The sequence below is a fragment of the Vombatus ursinus genome, unplaced genomic scaffold (genome assembly GCF_900497805.2).
Source record: "Vombatus ursinus unplaced genomic scaffold, bare-nosed wombat genome assembly UNPS02007460.1, whole genome shotgun sequence".
Taxonomy (NCBI): Eukaryota; Metazoa; Chordata; class Mammalia; order Diprotodontia; family Vombatidae; genus Vombatus; species Vombatus ursinus.
Window position 1 is genome coordinate 790,893 of NW_020947238.1, and position 24,082 is coordinate 814,974.

A 24,082-nucleotide genomic window follows, 5' to 3' on the forward strand; every position below is an offset into this window, starting at 1 on the left:
GATAGGAATAAGATATGTTGGATGCCATGAACACTTAAAATTACCTGTGCTAGAACTGGTAGAAACTTTAGAAATAATCTGTTCTCAGTTTCTTCTTATAGAGATGAAGAGGTTTAGCTGGTAGTTCCAACTATGCCAGTAACTCATTATGTGTTCTTGGATGAGTCATGTAATTTCTCTGTCTGAAAAGAATGAGGAGAGAAAGCAATATTTTTTCCTTTATTCACAAGCTTTGCCCTCTAGCACCTCCAGGACCATACACATGCAATTACTTCAGCCTGGCTTATTCTTCTCTATCATCACCAGGGTATTATATTTTCCCCTAATAGCCTGTCCTAAATCAAAATAGTAATAAGAACTCTTTCCCTTTATGAAATCATTCCAGACTTTCCCAACAAGACTTTAACAATCCCATTAGTATGATGTTTATCTTTATATAGTTTAATGCAGTGAGATATTTTGTGGCAAAAGGTCACATTCTAGCTAATATTTGCTGCTTAAAAGAAAGATAATTAGGAATTTCATGAATTGTGCTATTGTGTAATCTCAAGGTTGACTAGGTGAAGGGCTTCTACTAGGACTTACATAGTGAGTATTTTTTCATCCTTACGTGGGCATAGAAAGTGATCTTTCCATGACTTGAAACTGAAATATACTTGTAGAGATACAAAGACATTTGTATTTAATAATCAAAATTGAAACTTCTGGCAGACTGAAAAAATGAACCCAGAACAGTTCATAAATAACAACATAATTTTTGAACTTGCTAATTACTTTTCCCTGGTTACTTTGTGGTTTTTGTTGTTCAGTCATTTCAGTTGTGTCCAACTTTTTATGACCCGAATTGGGCTCTTCTTGGCGAAGATATTGGAGTGGTTTGCTATTTCCTTCTCCAACTCATTTTACAAGTGGAGAAACTGAGGCAAATAGGGTTAAGTGATTTTCCCAGGGTCACACAGCTAGTGTTTAAAGCTAGATTTGAACTCAGGTCTTCTTGACTCCAGACACAGTACTCTATCCACTGTGGCACCTATTTGCCTGGGTTCTTTACTGATATATTTCTGTTTACTCACAAAGAGACACACACACAACACCCCCCCAACAGGAAACTCATGATGACACAATTTGCTATAGATCAGAACTCAGTAGAAGGTAGATTATTTTGGACCCAGAAAATGGTAGAGTCACTAAAGCATTTAAAGGACCTAATTATTAAAATAATTATACCTCTAAAGTAGCTTTATTGCGTGAACCCTGAAGATAGCATTTTGTGGAAATTTGAATTTATTTTGGATAATAGGATCATGGATTTAGAACTGGATAGATTCTTAAAACTTTTTTGGTCTGAAGCCCTCATTTGCAGATGAGAAACTGAAGTCCAAAAAGGTTAGTCCAATATCACATTGATATTAAATAGCAGAGGCAGAATTTGAACCCAGATCCTTGGGTTTCAACTATATCAGATTTTCACTATATATATATATAGAGAGAGAGATATTGATATATATCTATTATTTTCTCTCCCCATTAAATTGTAAGTCCCTTGAAAGCAAAGACCTTATCTTCTGAGTCTTTTATGTTTTCTATTGCTTCATAATAAATTTACTACTACTACTAGTAATAATACACACATTTGTATAGTGCTTCACAGTTTTCTCTTTTTTGCATTTTATTTTATTGATTTTCTCAATTACATGCAAACAAAAATATGTAACATTCAATTTTTAAAGCGTTGAGTTCCAAATTTCTTCCTTCCCTCTCTCTCTCTTCCCTCCTCCATGAGAAGGCAAACAATATGATACAGATCATACATGGGCAGAAATGCAAAAAAGTTCCATATTATTCATGTTGTAAAAGAAAATGCAGACCAAAAGAACAAAAATAAAAAAATAAAGAAAGTTTAAACATTATATATCAATCTGCCTTTAGACTCCATCAGTTCTTTCTATGGAGGTGGATAGCATTTTTCATCATAAAGCCTTTGGAATTGTCTTGGATCATTGTATTGCTGAGAATAACTAAATGGTTCACAGTTGATCATCATACAGTGTTACTGTTACTGTGCACAATGTTCTCCTGGTCATGCTCATTTCATTTTACATCAGTTCATACAAATCTTCCCGGGTTTTTTTGAAACCATCCTGCTCATCATTTCTTATAGCACAATAGCATTCCATCACAATTATTAGCCACAACTTGTTTAGCAATTCCCCAATTGATGGGCATCCCCTCAATTTCCAATTCTTTGTCACCACTAAAAAGCTGCTATAAATATTTTTGTACATATAAGTCCTTTTCCTTTTCCTTTTCCTTTGGTCTCTTTAGAGCACACACCTAGTAGTGGTATTGCTAGGTGAAAGGGTATTGATGCCTTTTGGCATAAAAACAGATTCCTTTCCAGAATGGTTGGATAAGTTCACAAATCCACCAACAGTGCATAAGTATCACTATTTTTCCACATTACCTCCAAAATTTGTCATTTTCCTTTTGTGCCAGATTAGTCAGTCTGCAGTACCTTAGAATTGTTTTAAATTGCATTTCTTTATTTAATAGTGATTTAGAGCAGTTTTATATGAGTATAGATAGTGTTTATTTCTTCTTCTGAAAGCTGCCTATTCATATCCTTTGACCATTTATAAATTGTGGAATGACTCATATTCTTACAACTTTCATTCAGTTCTCTCTCTCTATATATATAGAAATGAGACATTTATCAGAGAAACTTGCTGTAAATTCCCCCCAACCTGATTTTCTGCTCTTCCTCTTATCTTGGCTGTGTTGATTCTGTTTGTGGAAAACATTTTTTAATTTGATGTAATCAAAATTATCCATTTTACATTCTATAATTCTCTCTGTTACTCTTTCGGTCATAAATTCTTCCCTTTTCCATAAATCTGATAGGTAAAATATTCTATGCCCCTCTCTTTTGCTTATGATATCACATTCTATGTCTAAATCATGTACCCATTTTGACTTTATTTTAATACATAGAATAAGATGTTAGTCTATATCTGATTTCTGCCAAACTGTTTTCTAGTTTTCCTAGCATTTTTTTTGTCATATACTGAATTCTTTTCCTAAAATCTTGGATTTTCGGGTTTATCAAAGACTAGATTACTATGGTTATTTACTTCTATGTATTGTGTACCTAATATATTCTAAACTTTAAGGTTTTCAAAACATCCTTTTCTATGTTGTCAGAGTTGATCCACTAAGTAGATAGTGTAGTCCTAATTTTAGGTATATTTATTATCCATTTATTCATTCATTTATGTGTTTATCTATTTATGTATATATTCATCATTCATTAATTCATTTCACCCCCATTTTACTTATGAGAAAACCAGGCCTTAGAAGGGCTATCTTGTCGAAACTCACACAAAGGTTAAGTTATGTATTAGTAAAACAGAATTTTGGTTTTCTGCTTCCAATCCAGCGCTCATTATACTATAACATACGACTCCTAGATCAGAGTTTCTTAGATTAGGGTTCATAGTCTTTTAAAAAATAGATTGTAATAACTGTCTTTCAATACAACTGGCTTCCTTTTCAATCTCATAAATTTTATTTTATACATTAAAAACATCATTCTGAAAAGGGGTCATTAGGATTTACCAGATTGCCAAAGTGGTACCTGACACAAGAATAATCAAGAAACTTGTTTTAGCTAAATGGCATTTTATGAATTTCAGCATTATTATTTAAAAAATATATTTTTATCAACATTCTCTTTGTCGTTCATGAAATATGTTAAATTTTAAAAATTAGGTTTTCTTAGAAACATAGTTTCAATCATGGTTCCTCAATTAGCCATTATTATATGCTCAATATTTTGTTTTATTATAAACAATAATTGCTATGTCAGAAATATTATGTAATAAATTTCATAATTTACATGATCACATAATAATCACATTCCATAGTTTTTAACATTTCATGTATTTCTTAAATGTGTCAAAGCAAAAGCACTGATTTTTGACATTCCCCATCTTTGTTTCCTTTACCCCAGAATTTTAGGTCATATTGAGCTAAATGGAAGGGGTCTCACATTCAAGATTTTTTTGAAATGGGCATTCTGGTGAGTAATCCCATCTATAATGCATCACTCTTGGTGGGGTGTGGATTATAGTTGTTTGTGTTCTTGATGTGGCATTCTCAGCCTTCTCAGTGGGGGAGTCTCTATGATTTTCACTGAAGGTGTAAGTCAGTGTGTCTCATCAGCATGACACTAGGACACTATTGTGAAGGTTGTATATACAAGATTTGGACTTTGAGTAAAGACTTCTGGCACTCAGCAGGGGAGAATAGATTGCCTTTACTATCATAGTTGTGTAATGGTGACAGACATTCAGTAATTAGAGGGAACAATTGGGTACAGATGTCTATGAGAAGAGAAAAAAAAAGTCATAAAGGTTTAACTGATTTCCCTTGGTTCCCTTACAAGAGACTGTGTCCTACCTATATCTCAAAGTAAAGCAGGTGCAACTTACTACAGCTGAATTCCAGCTAACCCATCTTTGTTTTGCACCCAACTCTGAACTCTTAACCTCAACTGCCTCTTCAGAGACACTACATACAGTACACAGAATTACTGAGAAAAGAAACTGCCTATGTGGATGTTTAACTAGGAAATGATCTCATCCACTGGTCTTTTCTGTGAGCTACCCACTACTCTTACTAGCATGCATGGTATTCCAAAAATGATGTTTTCTTGTTTCCCAATTTTTTTCCTGCCTTTTTTTCTTGATTATTTTCCTTCTGGGCTTTTCTTCTCCCCACCCCTCATTCTTTATTGTACCTACATATCTTCTAGAATATAGTACCATTGAGACACTATCCCTGTAGTCCTCCAGTTTTCTTTAGTGCTCTGGATTTTGTGGTTGTCAGGAGGCTAGTTCAAAATCCCAGAACATTACCTTGGTGTGGAAGTGAAGGGATTCTGTCATTGTAAGTATCTAAAAAATGACTTCCATCTCTACAGCAATCCAGGGAGTATCCCTTCTTTGAACAGTTTTTGAATAATAAGAAGAGTTCATATTTATATACAGCTTTGTGGTTTGTGAAGACTTTTCCATAAATTATCTCATTTGAGCCTTACAATAGCCCTGTGAAGTAGGTGTTGTTATTAACCCCATTTTACAGAAGAGGAAACCTAGTTTCAGAGAGATTAAAGCCTTGTCCAGGCTTCCACAGCAAGTAAGTGTCTGAGGAGGTGTTTGACCTGAGGTCCTCCTTACTTTAAGTCCAACACCTTGAGCGTTATACAGGCACTGTCTCACTTTGAGGAGACATGGTGTAGCATAAGGTAAAACAATGCCAATTTGAAGGCAAAAGGCCCAAGTGTGTCACTAAATAGTTACAGTGGTTTGGGGCAATTTATTAAACACCTGCCTTTGCCTCAGTGTTCTTCATCTGTTCCCCTATGCAGCAATTCTCTCCCTCCTCATCTTCATTTTCCAGACATCCTTCAATTTCCAGCTAAAATGTCACCTTCTACAAGAATCCTTTCCCAATGCCCCTTAATATTAGTACTTTCTCTGTTCATTCTTTCCAATTTCTCTTATATGGATCTTTGCACACAATTATTTCCATATAGTTTCCTCTATTAGACTAGGAGCTCCTTGACAGCAGGGACTTCTTCCTTTCTTGGTAACTACATGCTCAGCATAGTGCCAGACACATGGTGGGTATTCATTAAATGCTTATTGACTAGCTGATTGATCTGCAAAATGAAGTTAATGATAAGAGAAGTGAAAATATCTTTCCAAGTGAAAGTGGCCTGTTCCTCCTTGAATTTTACATGGCATTTTACCTGATCCTCTCCTTAGCACTTTTTTTTTGACAGAACAAAATAAGTCTCTATTGGTAAAGTTTTCAGGCTTCAATGCCAAATGGCATCATGTTTGGAAGGTAAGTCCCTGAGATGATCAAAGTTTCAAGTATCCAGGTTTCAAGTTTCTAAGTTCATTGTCCAATAAACTCAGTGTTCTGGGGCTTAGGGGGAGGGAGGGGTAGGGGATGTGAAGGAGTATCAGAGTGAGGATGGAGGGGATGATCTGTAGGGAGAATTACAGCCACAAGCAATGTTGAGGGACAGGTCTTGATGGCCTTGATGGCCTATCCCTCCTCTCCCATATGGCTATGTGTGTATACATATGTATGTACACATATGCATACACACACATGCATGCATATATCTCAAAGGATACAAAAATTACTTTAAAATATAAAGCTTTTATTGGTGATTCTCAGGCTCTTAATCCTCTGAATCCCAAAGCTCTCATTTCTCCTCATCATGTGTGGAGATGCAATTGCAGTTGAACAAGAAACATCTCCTGTAGGTCACAGTTCTGTCTTAGAGAGATGGGTCCCTTTCTGGGATTGTTTGTGACGGTTTGCTGAGTAGGGATATCATAGGTTGGAGGCCAACCTGAACAGTTAGGCGCTGTTGCCAGAGGTGTGCCCGGATGCAATGCCATGTCCATTTGCTTCTGGACCAGATGCAGCTGTTTCTGCATTTGCTCCAGTTACGGTTTGAGACCCTTGGAATGCAGAGGTGGGGCAGAACTGTATCCCCCATTTTTCATGCTTCCCAGGCCCAGGTGCAGTAACTCAATCAGAATGAGCAGGAAGTAGAGGCCACTGATTGCCTACATGACCAGCAGGAAGATGGTGTTCTTTGTGGGACGAGATACAAAGCAGTCCACAGTGTGGGGACAAGGGCTGTGCTGGCAGACATAGGAGAAAGGCGCTTCCTAGCCATAGGGCAGATACAGGCCCATTAGGAAGGCCACCTCTAAGACAGATTGTACCAACAACTGCCCAACATAGGCCTCCAGGAGACCGTCCCTGAGGATACTCCTGTGACCATCATGGGCTCCATCTCAGGCTTATTCTCTTTGATCATGGGCTCATTCTCTTCCTCCTCTTGGTCGTGGGTCATCTGGCACTGGGACAGATGGTGCACGGCATAGCCCAGGTAGAACACAGTGGGTACAGTAACCAGGATGATCTGGAACACCCAGAAGAGTAGGTGGGAGAGGAATGCAAAGATGTTACAGCAGATATTTTGGCCTTCCTGGTGTTACACATGAATCTGCTCAGTTCCTCCCAGTAAATGGCCTCCACACCCCAGGCCAGCAGCACCAGGTGGATAGTCACAGTTTCCCCACCAGGATGAAATGCTGGGTCACAACCTCTCAGGAATGACCAGCTCATCTTCAATCTTCCTAATTACTTTCCATGACAATCTTTTCTCCAATTCCCCATGCTAATCAGAAACCGGGTTAGCAGAAAGACCTCCTACATGAATTTTGTCCCAGCCTTGGCACTCACTAGGGTTGCTGCAGCAACCACCTCAGGTGGGTAGATTCCACCTTCAAATCCTTGGTCCTTCCCCTGGGGCAGGTTCCAAAAGGCATCTGCCCCTCCAAGGAGGGCAGCCAGATTAGGTCCCGGTTTGATGAGGTCTATTTGGAGTGCCTGGCCAAGGTTCTGCAGCACCTTTGGATCCCACACTCAGAAATCCTCTTCTTAGCACTTTTCTCCCATTTTTTGTGCTATAATGTGTTTATATACATATCTTTGAGAACAGGGTATGTAATAATAGTAGCCAGAATTCATAAAGTTCTCTAAAGTTTGCAAAGTGCATTTGCATGTGTTAAATTATTTGATTGTTAAAACAACTTTGTGAAGGTAGGTGATATCATTGGCCTCATTTTACAGATGAGGAAACTAAGGTAGATAAAGCTTAAGTGGCACATAGCTAGAGAAAATCTGAGGCAGGAATTCAGCTCAGCTCTCCCTGTTTCTAAGTCATGCACTCTATCCACTGCACTGCCTAGCTACCTGTGAGGATTATGAAAAGTAGAATAGGGTAAGAGATAGGGCACTGAACTTCCAGTTAGCAAAATCTAAGTACATATTCCTTCTCAGACACTTACTAGCTTTGAAGCTTTGGGAAAGTAATGTAATATTTCTGGGCCTCAGTTTTCTCATCTGTGAAATGAAGAGTTTGGACTTGGTGGTTTCTTAACCCAATTTCCAGCTCTAAATCTCTGATCTTGTGATGCAAGTCTGTGTCTCTCTAGGGCCCAGCACATTTTAGCTGCTTAATAAAAGCTTGTTGAGGGCATGGGTGCCAGGCAATTATGTGGGGATGATCTCAAAATGAAAAAAAAACCCTGAAAAGATTAGAAAATGGAATGAGTTGGGTGAAAGTGGATGGAAAAGGAAGAATGGGGAAGATTATTTCACGTAAAAGAGGCATGCAAAGAACAACTTTAATAATGGAGGAGGAATGTGGGGTGCAGTGGGCAATACTTGAACCTGACTCTCATTGGAATTGGTTCAAAAAAGGAGAATACACACACACACACACACACACACACACACACACACACACACACACACAGAGAAAATCTATCTTACCCAACAAGGAAGTAGGAAAAGAGAGGGATAAGAAAAAGGGTTGGGGAAGCTGATAAAAGGAAGGTGGAATAAGGGATGTGGTGGTCAAAAGCTAAACAGACTTTAGAAGAGGGATAGGTGAAGGGTGGGGTAAACAGAAGAGAATAGGATGACGGAAATGCAGTTAATAATCATAACTATTAAAATGAATGGCATGAACTCACATATAAAACAAAAGTAGATAACAAAATGGATTAAAAACCAGAATCCAATAATATGTTGTTTATAAGAAAAAAACCTTGCAAAAGAAATAAAAAGTTAAAATAAAGAGCTAGAGCAGAATCTCTTATGCTTCAGATGAAGTTAAAAAAAAAGGCAGAGTTAGGAATCATGAACTCAGACAAAGCAAAAGCAAAACTAGAGTAAATTAAAAGAGATAATCAAGAAAAGTACATTTTTCTAAAAGGTAACAGACAATGAAGTAATATGAATACAAAATATAGAGGCACCAAATAATGGAACATCCAAATTCTTACAGGAAAAGTTAAGTGAGTTATAGGAGGAAATACACAATAAAACTGTATTAGTGGAAGACCTCAAGTTTCTCCTCTCAGAACTAGATAAATCTAACCACAAGATAAATAAGAATGAATTTAAGGAGATGAAAAGTATTTTAGAAAAGTTAGATATGAAATAATTCTGGAGAAAAGTGAATGGGAATAGAAACAAGCATACCCCTTTTCTCTGCAGTACATACCATCTTCACAAAAATTGATCATGTATTAGAACATAGAAACCTCACAAATAGAAAAAAAAGCAGAAATGTTAAGCGCACCTTTTCCAGACCATAATGAAATTACATTCAATAAAAGGCCTTGGAAGCATAGGTTAAAAACTAATTGCAAACTAAATAATCTAATCCTTAAGAATGAGTAGATCAAAAAACAATGAATAATTTTATTAAAGGGAATGACAAGAATGAGACAACATACCAAAATTTATGGGATGAAGCCAAAGAAGTACTTAGGGGAAAATGTATAAAGCTAAATATTTACATCAATAAAATAGAGAAACAACAGAACAATAAGTTGGGCATGGCAATTTAAAAAAAAAAGTAGAAAATGAACAAATTAAAAATCTCCAATTAAATACCAAATTGGAAATCCTAAAAATGAAAAGAGAGACTAATAAAATTGAAAGGATATAAAAATTTAATTTTTGAATTGAAAATTGGACTAACAAAATTAGAAACTGGTTTATGAAAAAAACTATAAAAGGATAAAATATTGCTAAATTTTATTTTAAAAAAGAAGCAAACCAATTTATCAGTATCAAACATGAAGAGGGTGAATTCACCACAAATGAAGAGGAAATTAAAGCAATTATTAGGAGCTATTTTGCCCAAAATAGCTAACAGGAAAACTGACAACCTAAGTGAAATCAATGAATATTTACAGAAATATAAATTGCCTGGATTAACAGAAGAGGAAATAGAATACTTAATCCTAGCTTAGAAAAAGAAATTGAAAAAGCCATAAGTGAGCTCCCTAAGGAAAAATCTCTAGTACCAGATGGATTTATAAATGAATTCTACCAAACATTTAAAGAACAATTAACTGCAATACTAAGTAAGCTATTTGGAAAAATAAAGGATTCCTACCAAATTCCTACCATGGCACAAATAATACTTATACCAGGGAGAGCAAAAACAGAGAAATAAAACTATAGACCAATTTCCCTAATGAATATTAACAGAAAAATTTTAAATAAAATATTAACAAAGTGATCACAGCAATATATCACAAATACACTATGACCAGGGAAGATTTATACCAAGGATACAAAGCTGGTTCAGTATTAGGGGGAAAAACATAATTGGCCATATCAATAACAAAAACAACAAAAATCACATGATTTATCTCCATAGATGCTGAAAAAGCTCTTGAAAAAATGTAACACTCATTCCTATTTAAAACACTTGAAAATATAGGATAAATGGAACTTTAAAAAAATGACAACTAGTACTTATCTAAAACCAAGAGCAAGCATTATGTGTAACAGGCATAAGCTAGAAGCCTTGCAATAAGATCAGGGACAAAACAAGGATGACCTTTATCTAAACTATTATTCAATATTGTACTAGAAATGCTAGCTATATCAAGATAGGAAAAAGAAATTAAAAGAATGAAAATGGGCAATGAGGACACAAAACTATCATTCTTTGTAGATAATATGATGGTAAAATTAGAGAACTCAAGAAAATCAACTAAAAAACTAGTTGAACAATTAAAAATTTTGGCAAAGTTACAGGATTAAAAAACATATAAATCATGAGCACTTCTATATATTACCAACCAAACTCAGTAGGAAGAAATATAAATATAAATTTCATTAAAAATAATTGCAGAAAGCATAAAATACTTGGGTGTCTAACTGCCAAGACAAACCCAGGAACTATTTTAATACAATTATACATTTTTTTTTCTGACAAATAAAGTCAGATATAAGCAACTGGAGAAATATTAATTGTTGAGCCAATGTAATTAAAAACATTCATTTTACCTAAATTAATTTACATATTTAGTACCACACCTATCAAACTATCAAAGAATTATTTTGTAGAGATAGAAAAAGTAATAACAAAATTCTGTGGAAGAAAAAAAGTTGAGAATGTCAAGGGAGTCAATGGAAAAAAAAGGAAAGGAAAATGGCTTAGCAGTAAGAGATTTCAAACTTTATTACAAAGTGATAACCATGAAAGTAATTTGATAATGGGTAAGGAATAGAGTTCTAGGTCAGGGGTATATATTAGATACTCTGTACACAGTAGTAGATGACTACTGAAAGAGACAACCTTTTTAGACAAGAAGTTATTATTTGGTAAAAATCTCCTGGGAAAACTAGAAAGCACTTTGGTGGAAACTAGTTATAGATCAGTATCTCACACTGCATACCAAAATAATATCAAAATAGATAAATAATTTAGACATAAGTGGTGACATTGTAAGTAAATTAGGGCAACATCAAAAATTTTACCAGGGGACAGAGCCAAGATGGCAGAAAAAAGGCACAGATTTGTCTGAGTGCTCCCAAATTCCACTTCAAACAACTTTAAATAATGCCTTAAGGTAATTCTGGAGTAGCAGAACCCACAAAAGGGTGGCATGAAACAATTATCTAGCCTAAGACTATTTAGAAGTTTAGCAAGAAAGGTATATCACACCACAGTGAGAGTGAGAGTGGAACAGTTTACCCCAGCAAACCATCAGTAGGCCTTGGGAGAGACTCAATCAAACATGACTCCAGCAGCAGTAAGGGGGTAGGGCAACTTGTTAGAAGGAGATTACAAAGGATTCTTTGATGGCATTGAGTAAGACTCTGTTGCATTGCTCATACTCAGATCTGGGTCACATCCTGAGTTGCAGTTCCAGGGGGAGGAGAAGCATTACCATATCAAAGCTTGCAGGTCCAAGGGAGAGGGGAATCCTTGCCACAATTTTAAGTCAGAAAAGTGTGCTTGTGGTTACTCAAAGACCAGCACACAGGCCAGACAAATATTGAACATAGCTTTCCTTACATCATACACCATAGAAAAATGGAAACCTAAAAACCCCTAGAAATAGCTACATAAAAATCCCAAAGCTTGGAACAGGATCCATGTTGCCCTGGGAGTAGAACCCAACTTTAATATTAAGTTAAAAGTCAAGAAAGAGGCAGGAAGAATGAGTAAACCAAAACAACCACAGTGACAAAAGATCATGATTGTAGAAAATTACTATGGTGTCAGGAAAGATCAAAATGCAAACTTGAAAGACAACAAATTTAAAACTGCTACATCCAAAGCCTCAAAGAAAATAGTGAATTGATCTCAGGCCCCAAAGAATTTCTGGAAGAGCTAAAAAGATTTTAAAAATCAAATATAAAAGTTAGAGGAAAAATTGGGAAAATAAATTACATTAATGAAAGTAAACCATGAAAGAAGAGGAGTCAACAGCATGGTAAAAAAGGCACCAACAGCTTGGTAAAAAAGGCACCAAAAATACTAAAGAAAACAATACCTTAAGAAACAGAATAGACCAAATGGTAAAAGAGACACAAAAATCCAATGAAGAGAAGAAAACCTTATAAAGCAGAACTGGCCAAATAGAATAAGACATACAAAAATTTTCTGATGAGAAAAACTCCTTTTAAAGCAGATTTGGCCAATGGGAAATAGTGTACAAAAATTCAACGAAGAAAAGAACTTCTTAAAAAAGTAGAATTGGCCAAATGCAAAAGGAGGAACAAAAGATCACTGAAGAAAATAATTTCTTAAAAATTAGAATTTGGCAAGTGAAAGCTAATAAATCCTTGGAACATCAAGAAGCAATAAGACAAAATTAAAAGAATAAAAAAGAGTAGACTGAAATGTGAACTATCTCATTGGAAAAAAAAAAAAAAACTGACCTGGAAAATAGATCAAGGAGAGAAAAGTTAAGAATTATTGGACTAGGTAAAAGGAGCCAAGGTGGTGGAGTAAGAAGTAAGTTGCTCTCACCCTCCCTTATTGACCTCTGAAATCCCAGAAAATATCACCCCAGGAAAAACCCTGGAGTAGCTGAGCCAGCAGAAAGATAGGGTGCAACAGTCTTGTAGCCCAGGAAGCTTGGGGAATTAATGGGAAAGGCACCTCTCACTCTGGGGGATGGGGAGCAGTACAAGATAAAAATAAATGATGAATTTAAAAAAATTGTTTGTTGAAATTTTGAGGATGAAAGGGGATTTTCTATAGCCTGTGCATGCTAAGAAGACATCATTGGAGACACAATAGATAAAAGTGAACTTTTTGTTATGCATATAATAAAAAAGATAAACAAACTAGAAAGTGGAAATTCATTTGGATTCAACAATTATTAAGCCTTTGGAACACAAGGCAAAATGGGTCTTTGCCCTTACGAAGCTTGAATTCCACTTAAGTAAACAATACAAATACAAATAAACATAAATAATAGGCAACATAAATGCAAAAGAATTTGAGTATTAGACATGGATGGTCAGCACTGGGAAAGTGGTGAGGAGGGGTCAGAAAGTGTTTCCTGTAGAAAGTGGAATTTGTGCTAAATCTTAAAGGGATCTTGCTATTCCAAGAGATGAAGCTGAGGAGAAAGAGTATTACCAGTGTGGAAGTAGGGAGATGCATCCCATCTCCCACAGCTGAGCACCAACTAATGATGGTTCTTCAATCTTTTCCCATGATATTTTCACAGGCCTCTCTTGCATGTAGGATCATTCCCTTTCTCCTGCAGCACAAAACACATACTCCTATTTAGTATTTCAAGTTCTTTATAACCTGGCCCCCATTTCACCAGAATAATTTCAGAGAATAGTATAGTGTGCAAAATCTTGAAGCCAAGAATACCTTGGTCAAGTCCTGCTTCTGACACATTCTGATTATGAGAACTTGAACAAATGATTTAGCTTCTCAGTGATCTGGGGAGGTCTCTAAGGTTATATAGGGAAGCAATTAAAAAAAGAGGTGCTAACCTGCTTTGGTAGTGGAAGTTTCATGGGCTGGGACCTAAGTCCATAAAATCACAGATCCAGCCTCTATCCCATCCGTCCATTCCTTGTATCCTTTCACCACCCTCCTCAAAGCACTCCTTATTCCAGCAAAACTGGCCTACTTGTTTCCTGGTACATGACTATCTACCTACTATCTTTCCATTGCCAGGTTATAAAGAACTTGAAATACTAAATAGGAATTTTAAAGCACCAATATCAGTTGGTACTCAACTGTGGAAGATGGCACATGCCAAGCCTCTCCCTCTCCCCTACCTTTTTACAGGGAAATTGGTGAGTATCTGAAAATAGGAACTTTGAAGAAAAGGGAAGATAAATAAAAACTGAAGAACTTAGATGAGCGAGGAAGGCAGATTAAAAAAGAAAGGAGGGGAAATGAAATAGTTAAATTATATACATATATAGTTTTTCCATTTTTTCATCTTCTGTAAACTGCAAGAATAAAGGAGGATAAAAGATGAGAAAATAGAAGAATATTGATGTGGCTTATAGGAAGAAAAGGAGGGTGGATGAACCCCACCTCCAGGGGAAGATTAGTTTGAGAATTAACTGTTCTAGCAATGAGAGCAGCTGATCAGCAAGTGAGTTTGAGATAGTCCCATTCTTTGTGATGTGGACTGTGATTATTGATTCAATTGGGATGAACTACAGGATCATTTTTTTTTTTGTGAGGCAATTGGGGTTAAATGACTTGCCCAGAATCACACAGCTAGTGAGTGTTATGTCTTAGGCCGGATTTGAACTTAGGTCCTCCTGACTCTGGGGCTGGTGCTCTATCTACTGCACCACCTAGCTGCCTCAGGATCATTTTTAAATAATTAAAATCCTCATAAATTAGGATGTTGATAGGACTTTCATCTCCACCAAGAAATTAGATTTGATTTTGAGTCTGTGTGGAGGAGAGAATCAAAACTCCTGAACTCACCTAGGTTGTGGTTCGATACAACATGTATGGATTTCACCGATCATCCAGTACAGATGAAAAAACTGAGACCCAGAGGGTGAAGTGACTTGTTCAAGATTTGGGCCTAGGTCCTTTGATTCCAAATCCAAGTCTTCCCACTGCCCAATCTGCCATTGCAGATGTTCTCATATTTCTTTTGAAGTCTGAAATAGGACTAAAATGTCCTTTCCATGTTTCAGCAGAGAGAGGTTTTAGCTGATTAGAGAGTAGCCAAAGGTCTGAAGTAGGTTTGATTTAAGGAATCATCTGGATGCAATATGATGTCAAGAAAAGAGAAAGAGAAACACACACACACACACACACACACACACACACAGAGAGAGAGAGAGAGAGAGAGAGAGAGAAAATATGCTTTTGGTAGGCATATGGTTGGACCCTCTAGTGAAAAGGGCATTATGTTTGTGATGAAATAGGCTAGGTCTATGTAAACTGCCCAAGAGTCTATCATAATAAAAGGGAAGAACACATGACCGAGTTAATTTTAATGGTCCCCAAATGAAAACACAGGGTTAGTAAATATGAGCATCTAGGTGGCTCAATGGATAGAGCATTGGGCTTGGAATCAGGAAGATTCATCTTCATGACCTAGACACTTACTAGCTGTATGACCCTGGTCAAGTCATTTAACCCTGTTTGCCTCAGTTTTCTCATATTTAAAATGATCTGGAGAAGGAAATGGCAAACCAGTCCAGTGTGTTTGCCAAGAAAACCCCAAAATGGGGTCATGGGGAGTCGGACACAACTGAAATGACTGAACAGCAACAAAAGTGAAGTGTTTGTTTTTTTCTTAAAACGCAGGTTCAATCATGTTGCTCCCTTACTCAATATGATCCAGTGGTTTCCTATTGCCTCCAGGAATGCTCTGTTTGGCATTCAAAGTCCTTCATAACTTTTCCCACTCCTACCTTTTCAGTCTTTTTATACTTTACTCCCCAGAATGTACTCTTCAATCCAGTGACATTGACTTCCTGAATGTTCCACAAATGAGATATTTCATCTCTTGGCTCCAAATATTCTCTCTGGCTGACCCACATGCTTGGAAAAGCCTTCCTTTCCTGCTCAAACAACTGACCACACTTCCTTTAACTGAAATCCCACCTTCCACAGGAAGCCTTCTCCAACCTCTCTTAATTTCATTGCTTTCTCACTTTTAATTATTTCTTATTCATCCTATATAATATAGCTTACTTTGTGCATATATATGCACAAAGTAAGTTCTCTCTCTCTCTTCCTCTTTCTTTCTCTCTCTCTCTCTCTATATATATATACATATATATTCACATACATACATATATATGGGTGTATATGTCTGTGTGTCTGTGTACTCATACACTCACACACACACACACAGACTCTCCCATTAGATTGTAAGCTCTTTGAGTGCAGGGACTTTCTTTAGCCTCATTTTTAGCAATTGGTCCAGTGCCTGACACATCATATGTGCTTAATATTTATTGATTGATTAATAATGGTGACTCACACTTGCTTTTAGATTTAATAGATTTTTTTTTAATTAGAAAGGACCTTAAAGTTCACCTGGCCAAACCTTCTAATGTTATTGATGCAATCCAGAAAGGTTAAGTAATTTACTCCATATCATACAGCTAGGAATGAGCCAAGTTGGGATTTGAACTAAATAACTCCCATGACTTGTTCCATGGTAAGAGTACCTTCCTCACAACTTGTGAGATCAAGAAAACAAGTACTTTTTATCTTCCTTTTACAGATTATGAAACTGGAACTTAGAGAATTTAAGTGACTTGCTCAGAGTTGCATAACTTGTAAGTTAGAAACCAGGTCCTCTAACTACAAGTTCACTGGTATGAATTGAGGAAGAGAGAGGGAGGAATAGAGAAAGGAAAGGAATAAGCATTTATATAGTGCTCCTATGTACCAAATGTGCTAAGTTTTAACCAATGTTCATGTGATCCTCACAAAAACCCTGCAAGATAGGTGCTGTTATTTTCCCCTTTTTATAGATGAGTAAAATGAGGCAGTCAGAAGTTAAGTGACTTGCCCAGATAATAAGTATCTTAAGTCCAAATATGAACTTCTGGTCTTCATGCTCTCTCCACTGTGCTACCCACTTGCCATAAAAAACAGTTGGGGCTGTAGCAAGAGAAAGAGTAGAAAGGTGGCAGTTAGCTAAAAAAGGGGTATAAAGAATATGGATTTCTGGTTGTATTGAATAATAGAGATATTCAGGTGGTAGAGATATAGGATTAGAGATCAGTAGAAAAAAGAAGATTGAATATACAGATTTGGAAGCTATATTCAAAGAGATGATCTTTGAACCATAGAAGCTTATAAGATGACTGAAAGAGGTCCCAGGACAGACCCCTTGGTAACATACATATGATGGTTGGGACATGACATAATCCAGTGATGGTTGGAGATGGGGAATCGGTCATATAGGTATGATGTTTACCAGAAGAGGTAGGTCATAGAAATTCAGGGAGAAAAAGTATCCAAGATAGGATAATTAATAAAATTTGATGCTCCTAAGAGGTCGAGAAGGTTGCAGAGAGAAAAGAGTTCATTATATTTAGCAATTAATAAAAGTTTGCTGATAATAGAGATAGCAGTTTGAAATGACTAGTGGCAATAAAAGTTAAGTGCAAATAGTCTGGGAAATACACAGGAGGTGAGGAAATAGAGATAAATGCAGTAACTTTTTTCTAAGAGAGTGACATTGAAAGGTAGGAGAGAGAATGTCCTGAGAGTATAGGAGGACAAGTAATGATTTTTAAGACAGCGAAAGATCATGGTTTCTTATAGGGCATACGGAATCAATTAATCAATAAATATGTATTTGTCATCTCCTATGTGCCAGGTACTCTCTAGGAAGTGGGAATACAAATACAAAAGTGGGACAGTTCCTGTCTTCATGGAGCTTGTACTCCACTGGAATGGAGCCAGTGAATAATAAAGAATTTAAAATTATACAGAGAAGAGACAATTGAATGTGCAAGATACCTAGCAAATGAAAGAGAATTTGACCATGGGCATAATCAGAAGTATTGGCCTTGGTAAATAGGCTCACCTTATCCTTTCAGAATAGAGCCAAAAAAGTGAAAGGAAGATAATGTTTGGATTTGAGGTATAGAATTTGAGATACAGAATTAAGCAGGAGAAGAAACTTGCAATGGATGCTCTCATTTTTTTCTGGCACAAAATGAAGTAAAGTCCTCTGCTAAAGGAGGAGTTATAAGTGGCTTGAGGAGAGTTTTTCCTTCACAGTGTTAAATTTGTCAAAAGTACATAAAATTCCATGAAAGATGGGTTAACAGTTATAACTTTGTCCAATGACCAATCATTTTCAAATAAGGTAGAAAAAAGAAGACATGCTCACTAAAGGCATTTTACTACTGTCATAATGAATGAATAAATGAATGAAAACAACTCATTCAACACTTACTATTTGCAAGTCACTTGGCTATGCTGTAAGAAAGCAGCTATGAAAGCAAAATGGTTCCTGCCCTCAAGGAGTTTATCCTCTAACAAGAGGAAACAAAACCTCTGGAGGAGTATCTAGGCCTGGGAAGTCTGAAGGATGGTGATTGGAGCTAAAGAACAATTATTTGGCCTGTCTTTTCCAAAAATAATGGCACTGGTAATATAGTTCCCCCCCACCCAGAACAAGAGGTAGGAAGTGGGTTTTGGTACAGATGATTGCAGGAAGATGGTTGTTGTGAAGCATGTTCTGGTATCCTAGATCAATTTGAAAAACAAAAAAAGTAGACACTCCCCAATCAGATCAGCACAAATTTGGGTTTACAATTCTGACAACAGCAGTTGGGCAGCATGGGAGAAAGATTGTCAAGGGGAAGCATGGCCTTGTGACCTTTAAATATAGTGGGTTTCCAATTATCAGGAAAACATGGCCCCCAGATTTTAGGGAAGTTTCTAACAAGGGATTTCCAATGAATGGTGAAGTATTCCATATTAATCTTTTTGCAGATAACATTAAACTAATTAAAACAAGGCCGGGGAAGTCTATAAGCATTATTAAGTCTTACTAAGTGCCAAGCTTTATGCTAGTGCTGGGAATACACAATGCAAGCAGAAAGATAGTCTCTGCCCTGAGGGAGCTTATATTTTAATGGGGAAAAACAACACATAAAAGAAAGCTGGAAAGGTATGCAGTGTTGGGCATGAAAGTACCCAAGAAAATTATAGAAAAATCCAAGGGAAGAGTCAGGGATACAGATTGGAAAGGAATGAAGCATTGGTGGCCTGATCATTCTCCTTAAAATGGAGGTTCTAGAAACAACCAAATAATAAAAAAACAAAAACAAAAACGGAGTTATAAGGGTGGAGTATACTTCAATCAGACTCCAGAACACTGTAGAGCCTCCTAAATAAGATCCATAATCACTCAAAAGAATTTCAAAAGTTTCACTTTGACAAACCATACAAGAAAGACCAAGTGGATAAAGAAAACCTATTGTCCAGACTATGATATAAAGTAGAATAGACTTTATGTGGTTTTTCATAGAAGTGATCCTTTATGTTGAGGGGATACCCATCAATGGGGGAATGACTGCACAAGTTATGGTATATGATTGTGATGGAGTACTATTGTGGTGTAAGAAATGATGAGCAGGATGGTTTCAGGAAAACAGGGGAAGACTTTGATGCAAAGTGAAGTGAGCAGAACCAGAACATTGTACACAGTAGCAACAATATTGTATGGATGAACAACTGTGAGAGTTACTCTGATCAAGATGATGAATCAAGACAATTCTAAAGGACCTATGATGAAAAATACTATCTACCTCCAGAGTGAGAATGGATGAATTCTGAATGCAGATTAAAGCATACTTTTTTTTTTTACTTTATTTTCTTGGTTTTGTGTAATTTTTTGCAACATGGCTGCTATGGAAATATGTTTTACATGACTTCACACTAATAATCAATATCATATCCCTTGCCTTTTTAAGGGATAGAAGAGGTTAGGGAAAGGGAGAAAATTTGGAAATCAACATTTTCAAAAATGAATGTAAATTTTTTACATGTTAATTGGGAAATATTTAAAGAAATAAATAAAAAGGAAAATATATTAAAAAAGAACTGGTAAATTATTAAAGATATCTTAGAGAGATATTGCAAATGGACAATGAGATGGGTCTAGAACTGAACAGGAGGAGGGTAGCAAATTAAATTTTCTTTGGGAAAAGTATAGCCCTTTTTATGATTGTAAGCTTCTCTGTGAAAGAAATGCCCATTTTAAAAGCATCAATACTCTTCTGATAATCTGGTGATACTATATGACTACAAGTCATGAATTCTAACAGTTACCAAACAACTGACATTAAGAGTGAATCCTAGGGCAATGGAGAGGCATACGATTGGCTACATAAACTATATATAACACATTATCAAATCAAGATTAGTGCAAAAAAATAGTATGAAGGATGTCAACAGAGAGATGTTTGGTCAGAGGAATGGACATGTGGAGAGTGAGATAATTAGTTGCCAGTACAATTGTTCCATTGGCATATATCTGATGTCAAGAGTGTTAGAAGGCCCTAGCTCAATGACTGGATTTCCTTTTGGAGATTTATGGGGGCATATGGAAAGGGTATAATGTATAAGAAAAATAATTGCATAAACCAGTTGAACAATAAAGTTATTCAGCAAAGTAAATTTGTTGTTGTTGCCATTCAGTTGTGTCCAACTCTTTGTGACCCCATGGATCATAGCTCTCCAAAGGATTTTCTTGGCAAAGACACTATAATAATTTGTCATTTCCTTTTCCAGTGGATCCAGTAGATCCTTTTGTCAGACAATCAGAGGTTAAGCACCTTGATTAGGATCACATAGCTAGGAAGTATCTGAGGATGGATTTGAACTTAGGTCTTCCTAACTCTAGGCCCAGTGCTCTATCCATTGAGCTGCCAGCTGCCTCAAAGTAAATTTAGGGCAAATTAAAAGAAATATTACCCAATATAGTGGGTAAATTTATACATTGGACTTATTACACTCACAAAGTGGCTCTGGCAAGAAATACAAATAGATTCAAAAGGATTTGGAAAAAAATGTGAATGGCTACTAAAACAAGCTGGGCTATATCTAATCTTTAAGATTAAAGTCAAACAGGACAATAAATGATGCCATTCAAAATTATATACCTCTTTATCTTTAACAAGCAATTTACTTTTATTATGTCATTCAGTCCTAGAAACAAAGGAACAAGTTTATTTGTACAAGTATCATTATTCCCATTTTACTGCTAAGGGAAGTAAGACTCAAAGAGATTAATTGACTTGCTTACCACTCAACTTGCTTGTGGAAGAACATGATTAGAATTCAGGCCTTACTATCCTTAATCCAGTGATTTTTTTCTCATCATGCCATGAGGATCATATGGAAATTAATGGACTTTCAGAAATTTTAAGAACATAAGAAGGAAAAAAAAGAAAGAATTCTGAAAACTTACTCTTTAATGTCTTTTTTTGCTGACAGTTCTTACATTCTTGGGTCACATAATGAAAAGCCATGTAATTTATTTTTGCCTTAGACTTCAGAATCCAGGTCTCCTAATTCTAGTCCAACTCTTTCCACTATATTGAACTGCCTATAGTCTATCCATATTCCTTATTGTTTCCATTGACAACAGAATATTGCACAAGATGAACCACAGATCTGACTCATTAGGACAATTCTAACACTCCTAAATCCCCAGACTAAAAGATTGACTGGCTGAGGATGCTGGCTGCTCACATTCAAATGTCATGTACCTTGTTTGACTTTAGAATTCCTATATTAAGCAATGTCACCATGAGTCCCACTTTACTTCAAGAATTATTTGTTGTGACAGATAAGATACTGCAAAATCTGAGGGGAAATGAGGTAAGTACTGTATTAATTTGCATGTTAAAACCCTCAAAGCACTTCTTTCTCATTTTCTATTGACAAAGATTGTGTCTTTCTAATGACAGCAAACTGCAGACTTTATGCATTGCATTGACTTCTCCAAATGCCTTGCCATCATACCTCATGCAGATGCAAAACTTCATGAGATAGCTTCCTTGTGAGTTTCTGTATAACACAAATAGTATTAATTAAGAACTGTCCTGTGATTTTTTATTCTATAATGGAGGTCTGACATGAAGAGAAAAGAATGTATTGGCCTTTCATTTCTTTATTATCAACTTCCTTTGAAAGCTTAGAAGAAGCCAGTGAAACCTGGAAACTTGCTCACCTTTTTCATACTCATAGAACCCCTGAAAAAATCAACCAGCTATGCATAAAAGTTCTTCCATGGAGAAACATTTAAAAAAATTTTTTAAATGAAACTTAACCTGTCAACAATGAATATTTAATATTACAATCTAAGGTTCCTCACCAGGAAAATCTTCCTACCTGACAATTTCTGTGTGAGTGGGTGGACAGATAAGAAGGGATCTGAGGGGTGTCACACATGTGAAGATAAAAATGAAGTCAATAACACTCACGGCTGTCTTCTAAAAAATATCTCAGTAACATTGGCATTGTGCCAAATTCAGCATCAGACATGACATTACAAAGAGAAAGTTCATAAAAGGAGTGGAAAATTCAGAAGGATGGGAGGAGAGGGACCACTTTGGTCATAGGGTGATTTTTACATTTATTCTGGCCACATGGGACTTTGATGCTGTCAGCTTTCGAAACTGTTTACACTAAAAGAAACTAAACTCTGATATAAATGGTTAATTCAACTTTTTTTTTTAAATTAGAACTAACTCTATTTAGCATGCTGTACTAAGTGGTGAAGCAAAAGGAAAATGTAGAGGAGATAAGTATTTATAAAGGCAACAGTTGCACGTTGCATAGAGCGCTGACCTTGGAGTCAGGGAGACCTGGCATTGAGTGCCACTTCTGTTATTCTTTGGTTGTGTGACCTAGGAAAAATCAATTAACTTTTCAAAGTCCCAGGCAATTCTCTAAAATGATAAGCTACAGAAGTGTCAATCTGAATTAGTAGAAGGAATTCCTTATCAAGAAATACCAACACCAATGAAATCATAGGTTTGTTTCATTTTTTAAGTGTTTTATATGATGGAAAAGTGCATAAAAATGTTCATTCAGGGGGGCAGAGAGAAGAGAGGAAATAGGGTGAGCTCTCCCCAGTTTCCCCTCAGAAACAACATTAAATCAAGCATATAATTAGATTCTGGAGTGACAGAGCCCTCAAAAAAAGATGAAATGAAACAATTTTCCTGTGTAAGATAACTTAGAAGGGCTTCAGGAAAGGTCTGTCACACTTGGGTAAAAGGGCAGCACAGTCCAATATAGACAGTATCTGGGCAAGCCAGTGACAAGCTCTCAGCCATAGCACAGATCTGCAACTGAAATCCCAAGGTCCTGGCTCAGGAAGCTAGTGGCACAGCACGCGAACTATGAGGCCTCCATCCACATCACAGAAAGCAAACTGCCAGCCCTGGAACTCCAGCATAACAGGTGTGACTAGGCTTGGCCACCCCTATGGAGTAGTCAAATGATGAGCCTTGGATGTCCCTACACAAAAGCTAGTGACCAGGCCCCTGGTTCCTAGCAAAAGAAGCTTGGGACAGTGCCCCCTATGCTACAGGACCAGAGCTCAACTTTAAAAGTCATGAAATAGGCTAAAATAAAGAACAACAAAAACAAAACAAAGCCAAAAACAAAAAAACAAAAAAACAGAAAAGACCCCTGACCATAGAAAGCTACTATGGCAACAAGGAAGATCAAAAGACAAACTCAGAAGAGGACAACAGTGTCAAAATGCCTACATTTGAAGCCTCAAAGTTAATATGAATTGGTCTCAAGACCAAAAAACCCTTCTTGGAAGAGCTCAAAAAGGATTTTAAAAATCAAATAAGAGGGGTAGAAAAATTGGGTAAAGAAAGGAGAGTTATGTAAAAGAGAGTCAACAGCTTGGAAAAGGAAGCGCAATAATTGACTGAAGAAAACAGTTCTTTAAAATACACAATTGGCCAAATGGAAAAGGAGGTACAAATGCTAACTGAAGAAATTAATTCCTTAAAAATTAGAATTGGGCAAGTGGAAGCTAATGAGTCTATGAAACATCAAGAATCAGTCAAACAAAATCAAAAGACTAAAAAGAAAAATTAGAAGATATAAAATATGTCTTTGGTAAAACAACTTACCTGGAAAATAGATCCA

General features: G+C 36.4%; 1 pseudogene; it reads right to left on the minus strand.

The window, feature by feature from the left end:
* Window positions 1-6,342: 6,342 nt before the first annotated feature.
* Window positions 6,343-24,082, minus strand: part of LOC114033811 — a 56,490-nt pseudogene continuing 38,750 nt past the window's right edge.